General features: G+C 51.1%; 1 long non-coding RNA gene across 1 annotated transcript; it reads right to left on the reverse strand.

Moving 5' to 3' along the window:
- Positions 1–4,176: 4,176 nt before the first annotated feature.
- Positions 4,177–10,396, reverse strand: LOC113919244. The gene is made up of 3 exons (XR_003518908.2): positions 9,108–10,396; positions 7,016–7,199; positions 4,177–6,174 (listed from the first exon to the last, which is right to left on the reverse strand). It is a non-coding gene; the product is annotated as an uncharacterized LOC113919244 (long non-coding RNA).
- Positions 10,397–10,608: the final 212 nt, after the last annotated feature.

Below are 10,608 nucleotides of genomic sequence, written 5' to 3' on the forward strand. Positions count from 1 at the left end.
TGCCTTCTGCCATTATTTGGAGCCGAGAAGGTCCTGGCCAACCTGAGATGGAGGCAAAGGTGTTAATCTCCATCTTCATTCTTCTTCCTTTGCCTCCTGTGCTCCGAACATCCTTGAAACATTACCTGCAAGTTACTGGAGCTTTAAATCGAAATGTCAACCTCCTCTTCATTCCCACTTGCTGTGCCGGCCCCTGTGGGACAGAATGCACCGCTTTCATAGTGGGTGACATCCTTCCTAATGCGTCTGCTGTGGGTGACTTCACCCGCGTAGTATCTGCTGTGCCGACGATGGGCTCACAGATAATGAGCGCTTGGATCTTACCCTTCCATTATGTCATTGGGTTCCCAGCTTCTGAAACTCAGAATCAAGACAGAACCACAATACGAGGGGAATTTTTCTGAGTTCAGTGTGACCTCCAGGCTCTTGGTGAACATGCAGAACCCGACGCCCAGGAACCTCCCTGTGCTGGGTCATTGGCTGAAGCTGAAAACAAAAGCATTTCTGTAGAGGAGCTAGAGCTGTGGGTGATATCGTCTTTCAAGAAGATTGAGCGCAGAAGGAGCCCCCTCTCTGTTGCTAGCATGGGGCGGTGTCTGTGTTTCTCTGCTGCCTGTATGAGCCAGGCAGCTTGCCTGACAGCTCTTGGCATTGGGCAGGGAGATGGTGCTTTGGGTCCCCTGCATCCCAACTGCATGGCACCAAACCGTTGTTCCTAACTTGAGCTCAGGTTACTCCATCTTCCTAGATCCAGATTCAACGTGGTGCTGTTCGTTTGCTGACAATAGAGATACAGTCCCAAACCCGGAGGAAAGTGACAAGGGTTATTTCATAGCCTCCTTTAAAAGAGCTGTGGTTGTCCTACCAGTGATAGCGAGGTAAGTTATAAGTGTCCCCCCAAACAAGTTTCCAGAAATAGTAGAGCTTTTTCCGCAGTCAAGATTGCCTCAAGGCCGAGGTCCACTGGAGGTTCAGACATGGTGCTTTCCCCCACAGAGGAGCCATCTAACAACTTCCATGGCTCTCTGAGGCTCCCCCTGCTCCCTGGCTGCCACAGGGCCTGGGCTGTAAGGGGCCTTATCCTTAGGAACAGTAATAACATTGAACATTCCAGGTAAAGGTGGGGCCCTCCATCTCCTCTGTGCTCCTGGACATCCAAGAGGTCACAGGCAGTGGGAAAGAGAAAGGAGCCCTAACTTCAATCAGGGTCCACCTACCCTGCCCTCCATCTGGGCTGCTGACCCTCAGCAGAGAGCTCCTTGCGCTGTGGCCTTGGGTCCCCAGTGCCATAGAGCCGGTGAGGATGGTTGGTCATAGGCAGGCTCCACCTTCACTCCTACACCCCACTTAGCCTGCCCCTTTTAGGGGGACACATCCATGGGACATGGCCCCATATCTAGAGATGTCAAGTCTGGGAGAGAGCTCAGGATGCCAAACCAGCTGCTCCAGCCTCCCTCTACTTCTCAGGAGGGCCTCTCCTGGTCTATTCATCTCCTTTTGTTTATGACTAATGGGATCCTCTTGGGACGCTTGCCATTCCATATGTCTCATTCATTTTGGGCTGCCATAACAAATTATGGCAGACCAGGCACCTTCAACGACAGATATTTATTTCTTATGGTTCTGGAGGTTGGGAAGTCCAAGATCAAGGCACCAGCAGATTCAGTGTCTGGTGAGCACCTGCTTCCGGGTTCATGGACGGCCATCTTGCTGTGTCCTCATATGGCAGAGAGAGAGGAAGCAAACTCTTGTGTCTCAGGGCACTAATCTTCACTTGAAGGCTCCACCCTCTTGACCTAGTCACCTCCCAATGGCTCCACCTCCTAATACAATCACACTGGGGACTAGGGGTTCAATATATGAACTTTGTGGGAGACACAAACATTCAGTTCATAACATCATGGGGCAGGTACGTAGGTGTGGAGTCCCTCCCCAGAACTCCCTACCTCAGAGACAGTGATTTAAGGAACAGAATGGCTGGCAATCATTAGGGATTTTGCCTCTAAGAGAGGCTGTTTGCTCTGACCCATGAGAGTGTAGCCAAGGATATCAGTTCATTCAAGGGACAGCTAAGTACAATCCCAACAGTCGTTGCCTGGCCCATTGACTGTTTTGAGGGCTGACCTAATGCTGGCCCCGGCCCTGGGTGTGTGTGTGTGTCCTTGGGGTACCTAGTGGGTATTCTTTAGTCTTTTCTGTGGCCATCCTTGGGGCAGAGGTCTCCTGGAAGGCTAGTCTGCTTCCTGGAATAGTCTAGGTGTGCATCTGTACATTCCTCCATATGTTCAAAAGACACTTATTAAATAACTGCCGTGTGCTATGCTCTTGGGAAACAAGATGAAAAATAAATGTGGTCCCAGCCTCCATATAACTCATAGCCTTAAAGAGACTGTAGGCAAGGAAAGAGGTGTATTAGCTAGCTATGACTGTGTCACAAATAACTGCAAGATTTCCAGTAACACATAACAATGAATATTTATCTACATAGATTTGTGGGTTAACTGGGACGGTTCAGTTTCAGGCTGAAGGTCTGTGAGGGTTGGTTGGGCTGATCTTATTCCACGGTCATTCATCCCAGGTCCCAGGCTAAGAGGCCACAGTGACCTGGCAATGACCAAGATTCTTCTTCTGATAATGACAGAGCAACAAAAGAGCAAGTGGGAACACACAAAACTCTCAAGACCCAGGCCTGGAATTGGCACATAGCCTTTCTGTCCATATACTCATGGTCAACGTCAGTCACATGGCCAAGCAATGAAGCCAAGGGGTGGGGAAGGGTGTTGTTCAATGGCAAGGCTACATGCATAGGGAGAGAAGAACAGGGCTGATAATGCAATCCACCACATCGTGGGCACCTCCCATTGGCATAGACTGCTGGGGGAGCATGATGGGGCTTGGGGGGCAGTGGTTGGGGCACTAGGACAGGGTAGCAGGAGGCCACAGGTCAGTGCAGGCATTAATTATGTTAGTTTTCTGGGTGGGGCTAGCAAGTTCTCCATGCAGGGTCTGGGAAGGTGCTGGTTCCTGGCTTTGGGGCCTCTGTGCCCATGACTCTGCTAACTCCAGCATCCAGAGCGTGCATGGGCATGAGCCTGACCATTCTTCAGGGCCTCAGTATGCTGCAGGGAGGGGACCACTGAAGCCCTGCTTGTCCTGTTCTTGCTCCAGGAAGGGCAGGCCCATCTCTATGGCCGAGGCCAGCCCACCGTCTGATGTCCACGCTTTGGGCATAGCCCAGGATGTGGTAGGGCGCGGCGGGCCATGCATGCATCCAGGGAGGCACGTCCCTCAAGTCCTTTGGCAACATCAGGCCCCTCTGAGTGTGGTACTAGAGGCTTCCCTCCCTTCTGCACGGCTTTCCTTCCCACCTGTGGAGCCATGCATCCGGCATTCTCCAGAATCGGTGTGTCTCTGCCAGCCTCCTGGCTCAGGCCACGCCTGTCTTTGCCCTGACTTTCCCCGGAGTCTCCTGATGGGCCCCTCCTTTCCCACCCTTGTCCCTCCTCTGTTTCTTCTGGACACAGCACCCACGTGAACTCCCTCCCACGTAACTCAGAACCCGTCAGTCTCTGCTTCATCCCTTCCGTGGCTTCCCATCTTGCCAAGGACACAACCCCACTTTTGAGGGAGGCCTCTGGGACGTCAAGGCTCTTTGAAAACAACACTAAGGCATCATTTGCCTCCCGTGCTCTTCCTCCCCCACGAGCATGCGGTGGAGTTCCCCACTGGCTTCACGACAGGACGACACAGTGATCTCAGAAGCAGAAATGAGAATCTGGTCCTGAAGCTCGGCACTCAAGAGAGTCACGAAACTGTAAAACAATGCCCACTACTTTCTTTTAGACTCCTCTTTCGTAAAAATACGGTTTTGTGTTAGCACGTGGGAAGTTTATTATCGCTTTTTTTTTAAGCGAATTAACGAATATTAAAATTGTTTCAGTTTCAGTTCTAAGACAGTAGCTTTGATAGACATAACCCACATAAACAGAAGCCCTTCGGGGATTTCAATAATAGAAATTTTTTAACAAAGATTTTATTTATTTATTTGAGAGCAAGCGAGCGAGCGAGAGAGAACGAGAGTGTGAGAGAGAGAGAGCACGAGCAGGGGAGGGGGAGCAGAGGGAGAGGGGGAAGCAGACTCCCTGCTGAGCAGTGAACCCGATGCAGGACTCCATCCCAGGACCCCGGGATCATGACCCAAGCCGAAGCCAGATGCTTCACCGAATGAGCCACCCAGGCACCCCAATAATAGAAATTTTTAAGGGCTGCAAAAGGTTCCCGAAACCCAACAGTTTGAGAACCATGGACATGGAGTATTTCTGAAACTTATTTGACCCAGAATCCCCTTCCCTCACCCCTTTTGGGTCAGGTAGCAACTGCCAGCACCTGTTGGCAGTCATGTTCCGTTTGGGCAGCCCTGGGACCACCGATGCTGTGGGGCAGGAGGGGGCATGATGTTGTGGTGGATAAGGTTCAGGACCTCCGTTCACATCTAGTGGCTGTGTGACTCTGGGCACGTGACCTAACCTTCCGGGCCAGTCTCCTCATCTGTACGCTGATGGTGACAGCAGTACTTACCACCAGTAGTACCTATACTCTAGGACTGTTGAGAAGATTATATAGGGTCATGAATGCAGGGCTCTGGATACATAGCAAGCACCCAGGAAGTACTTGCTAATGTCACTACTCTGTAATAACATTACTGCTAGAGTTATATCTTAATAAACAACCACAACAACAAGAGCAAAAGAAGCATTGATTCAAAGTCTAGGAGGAATGGAGGAAGAATTTACTCTGCATATGAGTAAAGAGGAAGACAGCAGTAGTGAGGAGAAATGGCTTCTCTGGGGTATGGCCTTGAAGTCCCGCGTCAAAAGGCTGGAGGTGGGTTTTCACAGCGGGACCCGTGGCTGGCAAGGACGGGGCCTTGCCTTAGCCAGTCGGTGGGAGGTGGGATCTCAAAAGGAGAGTGATTTTTGGGCCCTTGCTTGCTCAGCCCAAGCCTTTGGGGGACCAAGAGTGACGGAGCAAATCTGTCGCCTCTCCCTTTGCTGGTTGCTCCCTGCTGTCTGTTTTGGAGTAACTGCTTCTTTGGCTGGTCGAGTGAAACCAAGACAGGTTTGACCTTGGTGTATTTATAGCCAGGAAGTAGGAAAGTATCATGAGTAAAACCAGAGCAGGCAAACCATATGAAGTCCCCTGGGGAACAGTAGAGTTTGTGTGAAGTGTGAGTGTGTGTGTCTGAGAGAGAGAGAGAGAGAGAACGGGTTTGAATGTGTCTGTGTGTGTGTGTGTGTGTGTGTGTGTGTGTGTGTGTGAACAATTTGGTCAAAGGCTTGATTATTTCTAAAGGAAGCCTGCTTAGCTAGATCAACTTAAAGACCAGCATTTCCTCCCTTATCTGAACTTAGTTTCACCACCTGTAAAATGGGCCCGGTGCTTGTGTCCTTGATGTACCTCTAAGGCACACAGTGGTGGGAGTAACAAAATGATAGACCGTTGCAAACATGAAGTGCCCTAGAAGGCATTTTTTCCCCCTCTCAATGCAATAAGAAAAACCACAGAATTGCTGGCTGAGGAGGAAAAAAATGTCCAAACATCAGCAGTTCAACTATCTGTGGCATCCTAAACCTTCCTTCAAGTTTCTTCTGTCGTGGTGTGGTAACCACAGAGAACAATCAGCCCGAGGGATGAGGAGCTTCAGTCTGTCTGGCATACCATGTTCTTGGCTCCCATGTGCCTGTCCTCAGACCGAAGCCACTTCGAGGCCTTGGGAGTCACTACCAGGGGCAGCTCTGGGTGAGGGGGGGTGCTGATATGGCGGGGGTATGCCTTCAGATAAAAATTGGGCAAGAGAATTGTGGAGAAGGAGGAAAAGTGTCCCCCCGGGGGTGCAAAACAGAGTTGCGTCCCTCCTCGGTGATGGCGGTGGACGCACCTGGGCCTGGCGCCTTCTGATCTTCCTTCTGTTATCTTGATAGCCATGTCCCCACGGGCAGCAGCGAAATAGGGGATAACATCTGTGTTAGATGATCTCTGAAGGGAGTGAGCCACCTTGAAATGACCTCAGTGGTGAGGTCACACAGCTTGGCTAGATGGCAGGTCTGTGGAGGGGCCCCATGGCCTGGAGGGAGGGTGACCATCCGCTTTCTCATGCAAGGTGGGACCTTTTTTCTGAGAATAAAAGGAGGTGCTATTAGTAATTACTCTGGGTAATGGGAGTAAACTGGGACAGTCTGGGTAGAGGAGACATACGGTCACTTCCTTGGAGGTCATAAGGCTGGTGGAGGAGCTTATCCCAGGGGGTTTCCCGTGGAAGGGTGGCCGAGCCACTTCACGAGGGTTTAGGGCACAGGGAGAAAAAATGCCACCATTTCCATCCAAAGAGGGGTCGGCCCCCGGCGGCTGTGTTGCGAAAGGGACTAAAGGTTGTTACTCTGCTGGTGGAGGGGCCCTTTCTGGAAGCCTGGAGACCCAGACTGGAGTCATCCTCATGCTGCGCATTTTTCCAGGGGGTTAAACTTTCCAAAACACTTTCACAGGATCCACAATATCATCAGAAACCAGCCCCCCCGCCCCGACCTTCCAAGGGGGGATGGGGCAGATTACCACTTGAGAGGTGAGGAACTTGAGGAGCAGATGGGCCCAAAGCCCTCGGCCTGTGGGGAGTGAAGTCGTTGCCCAGCATCTGGCTGAGGGAACGTTCAATCCACCACACTACCTACCAGGAAAATGGCTAAGGTCCGAGTTTCTTACACTGCATTTCTACCCAACTGATGACCTTCAAGGCAGTGCATGGAATTCGGAAGGAGAAGCCTGCCGTGCCGTGGAACAGAGAAGGGCCTCCAGGTGGAGGAGGGGAGCTTGGGAGCCTGTCTGGCTGTGCGGCTAAGCCTCCACCCAGGTCTCTGTGTCTTTGTGGCTTTACAGGACCAGCTAGCTGTGCCCAGGGCACGGGGACAGGCTGGATGACAGATGCACCGAACCACCGAGCCCTCCAAGGACAGTGACTCACTGCTCCTGCAGTTTGGTGGAATGGCAGAAGGTTGGAGCTGAAAGCGGCCTTGGTAGTCATGTCCTCCAACTTCCTTATCTGAAAGATGGAGAACCCGATGTCCGCCGTGGGAGGAGGAGGCAATGTGTGCTACTCCACGCCAGGCACCTCACTCGCATGCGTCTCAGTTAGTCTGCAAAACCCTCTGGGAAAGGAAATACAATCCGAGGTTAGCTCTGTCGTCCAACCGACTAGGTGGGGAGGCAGGACTCGAACCCAGTTCTCAGGCTGTCTCTGAAACCCACACTTTTTGTAACCCCATGATACCCCCCTCTCCCCAGGGCTTTGTCAGGAAGAGGTCAAGCTGAGCTGAAAGTATGCTGATCCCCATCTAAGTCTTTTTTAGGTCAACTCTCATTGTAAATATTTTCTCTTTGATTTTGCAACCCATGGCAGTTAGTGACCAGGGCTGCAAAGGGAAGATAAGCTTGCAAGAGAGGAACCTCCCATCTGGCCCTAGTGAACCAGGGGCAATTTCCCAGTGACTCTTAGGCTGTCAGATGCAATGACCCCATGAGTGAACACTGAGCCACTCTGTAGATCTGCCTGGGGTTCACTTTTCCATGATCTCAGCAGAACCGGATAAGCCAGAAGCAGATCAGGCTCAGGGATGAGGGAGGATGTTGTGGCAGGTCCTGAAAGCCCACCCTGCCCCAGCAGGGGGATCGGGGCGGGGGGGCAGTGGGAAGAGTTGGGTGGGGTGGGTGGGGGGAGGGGAGAGGCAGGTAATGCACCACTGGGCAGGTGCGCTCTTGTGAGGTCACACCTCCAACCTGCTCTCTCCAGAGATGCTGGCCAATCCACAGAAAGAGGGGCAATGGGAACCGTGTTCCCAAGAAGACAGTGAGTCTCATGTGGGGCTGGTGGTCTCCCTAAAGAGAGGGAGCCCGGATCCAGCAGGAGGGGCGATTATGCAAGCAGTGACGGGTGCGGGGCCTTGTCCTGGAGGCAAGGGTCAGCCCAGTAAGAACAAACAGGTTGTTTTGGAAAATTGTCTGGCACCCTCCCCCTCAGCCTGCATTCAGGGGCCAGTATTTTCCGCGCCTTTTGCCTGACTTGTTGATCAGCACTTACCACATCCTTGAGAAACAGGTCAACACACAGGTGGCCCTTTTTACCCACGGGGTCGATGTTTGGAACTCTGATCCACACAGGAGCAGCCTAGCCACCTCTGGCCCTTCCTGCCCTGGAGACTCTGCTGGGCTGGTCCCCCCCACCCCCAAATGACAGTCCTGTCCGTTTCCACCCGTGAGATCCTGCTCACCTTTCAAGGCTCCGCCAAAAGTGTCTTTTCTGCTGCCTGCCCCCCCCCCTTTTTTTTCCATTGTTAACCTTTCTGCATAATGAGCATTTCAAACATTCCCCAAACTGGGGAGCGGAGTACGGTGGGCACCACCCATGTGTCACCCGGAATCAAGACTCTACCACACTCACTTCATCTCTCTCTCTCTCTCTCTCTTTGTGAATTTTTTATAGCATCATGTCATTTCACTTCCGCATACTAGATTTTCATCTCTAAAAAGGACGGGCATTTTCAGACATAATGATATTATGGGGATGGACCTAAAAGTTACCAATACCTGATCCATACTGAGACTCCAATTGTCCCCTTTTCTCTTCTAATAGTCTATTCTTTTGAATCCAGTCTACCATTTGATTCGGTTGAGTTTTTGAAGGAATGGGGCCAATTGTTCTTCATAACTCCCGCACGTGGCTTCTGCCGCCGTCTTCCCATTTACGCTTGTCTTACAGCCCTTATTATAGGCGCCCTCAATTATACCACCGCTGCCCTGGTCCTTGGTCCCTCCTCAGCGTGAGCTTTTAGAGAGCAGGCACGATGGATGCTCTTCATCCCTGTGCCCCTTCTGCCCGACGTGGTGCTTTGTGCATAATAAGCGTTCCACTGATGCTCAACCACGTCACTGCCTCAGAGTGACTTTTTCTCTTTGCCACTTAAAACTTCAAAGTCTTAAGATTTTGAAACCCCCACGGCTGGGAGTGACCGTCGGAGCCAGAGCGGTTTGTACCCAGAGCAGAGGGCAGACCGGATTACCTTCTAGACTCAGCATGACTCTGCAGTTTTGGGGATCCAGAGCCCGGCTGATGCCGGACATTGACTTCGTCCTCCAACCTTGCTCTGGGATTTATCAACATCCTCTTGGTTAAATTCCACAAGCTGGCGTGATCTGAGGAGGGAGATTAGGGCATGATGTCTTGCCATCACTTTTTACAGCTTGGCAAGGGACAGAAAGGTTATCCTTTCCATCCCCGGGTTGCTCTGCCATTTAGTGAGGTTGCCTAGAGTTGAGGGCCTGGTGCGTTTGGGAGGTAGCACCTCCTGCCCCTCGCCTTGCTTTCTGACCCAATTCCCTGATCTCACAACCTTTCACTCGTTTATTTCTATTGGTAAAATCTGTATGCAATACTGAGAGCGAATGAGAAAATATGGCTTGGATTACGGAATTCAACTTTACGATTCATTTGTTCGACAAGCTGTTTTTTTTGAGAACCTACCACGTGCCAGGCCTTGCCTGCCTGGGTTCTGGGAGTCCAGAAGTGACCAAGGCCCATTTGACCAGCTAGGAGTTCACTGTTTAATGAAATAGACCCTTGGTGCCATAGAAAAAAGAAGCCTGGACATTATGGAAGACAGAGAAGGGCAGCCATGTCAGACTGCTGGAGTATGGGAGGGCTTCCTGGAGGAGGCGTGTTCTCAGCTGAACCTTGAATGATGCATAGGAATTTGCTGGGGGAAGGGGAAAGAAGGAAGAACATCGCAGATACAGCCCAAGGCTACAGAATAACATATGGAAAGAGAAATTGAATTTTTCTGCATTTTTTTTTTTTTGGCCCTGTATTTTCAGAGACACTTGTAATGTCATTCAAAGTTCTCAAATGATTTAAAAAAAAAATAGGCCTTGGGGAAGTTAAATGATTTGTCCAAGGGAAGAAAGAGGAATTAGGATTATGGCCACAGATTCTCTGAGAAGCAGTTCAGCATCCCGTGTAACACCCATCCCATTATTCTATGCCCATGTAACACCCATCGTCCACGAAGTAACTCCGAAATTCTCATTTGTGCCAGTCAGAGAAGGGCCCGGCCCTGTTCAGGGAGCACACAGTCGCTGCGTTCTGGAAGGAGCGATCAGGCCCCATCTACAGGTGAGCGGAATCACCTATGGCCTCTTCACAACATCCCCATGGTGCCCCTCTGGGCCGGGAACCAAGGGCAACAGGCCTTATCTCAGAGAATGGAAAAGTTTCTCTTCCTGAAGCGGACACAGACTGTTTTCTGTTGGCTTCCTGACAAGCTAGAAATACCAGGCCACTGACCAAACGGGATTATTTGATGGCTTATATATTATATGAAAACCATTGTGTTTTATTATATATACCTGAAGTGATAGTAAATGCAGTTAACCCAGCCACAATCTTTTTTTTTTAAGATTTTATTTATTTGACAGAGGGAGACACAGCGAGAGAGGGAACACAAGAGGGGGAGTGGGAGAGGGAGAAGCAGGCTTCCCGCGGAGCAGGGAGCCCGATGTGGGACT

This window comes from Zalophus californianus, chromosome 15 (genome assembly GCF_009762305.2).
Source record: "Zalophus californianus isolate mZalCal1 chromosome 15, mZalCal1.pri.v2, whole genome shotgun sequence".
NCBI lineage: Eukaryota > Metazoa > Chordata > Mammalia > Carnivora > Otariidae > Zalophus > Zalophus californianus.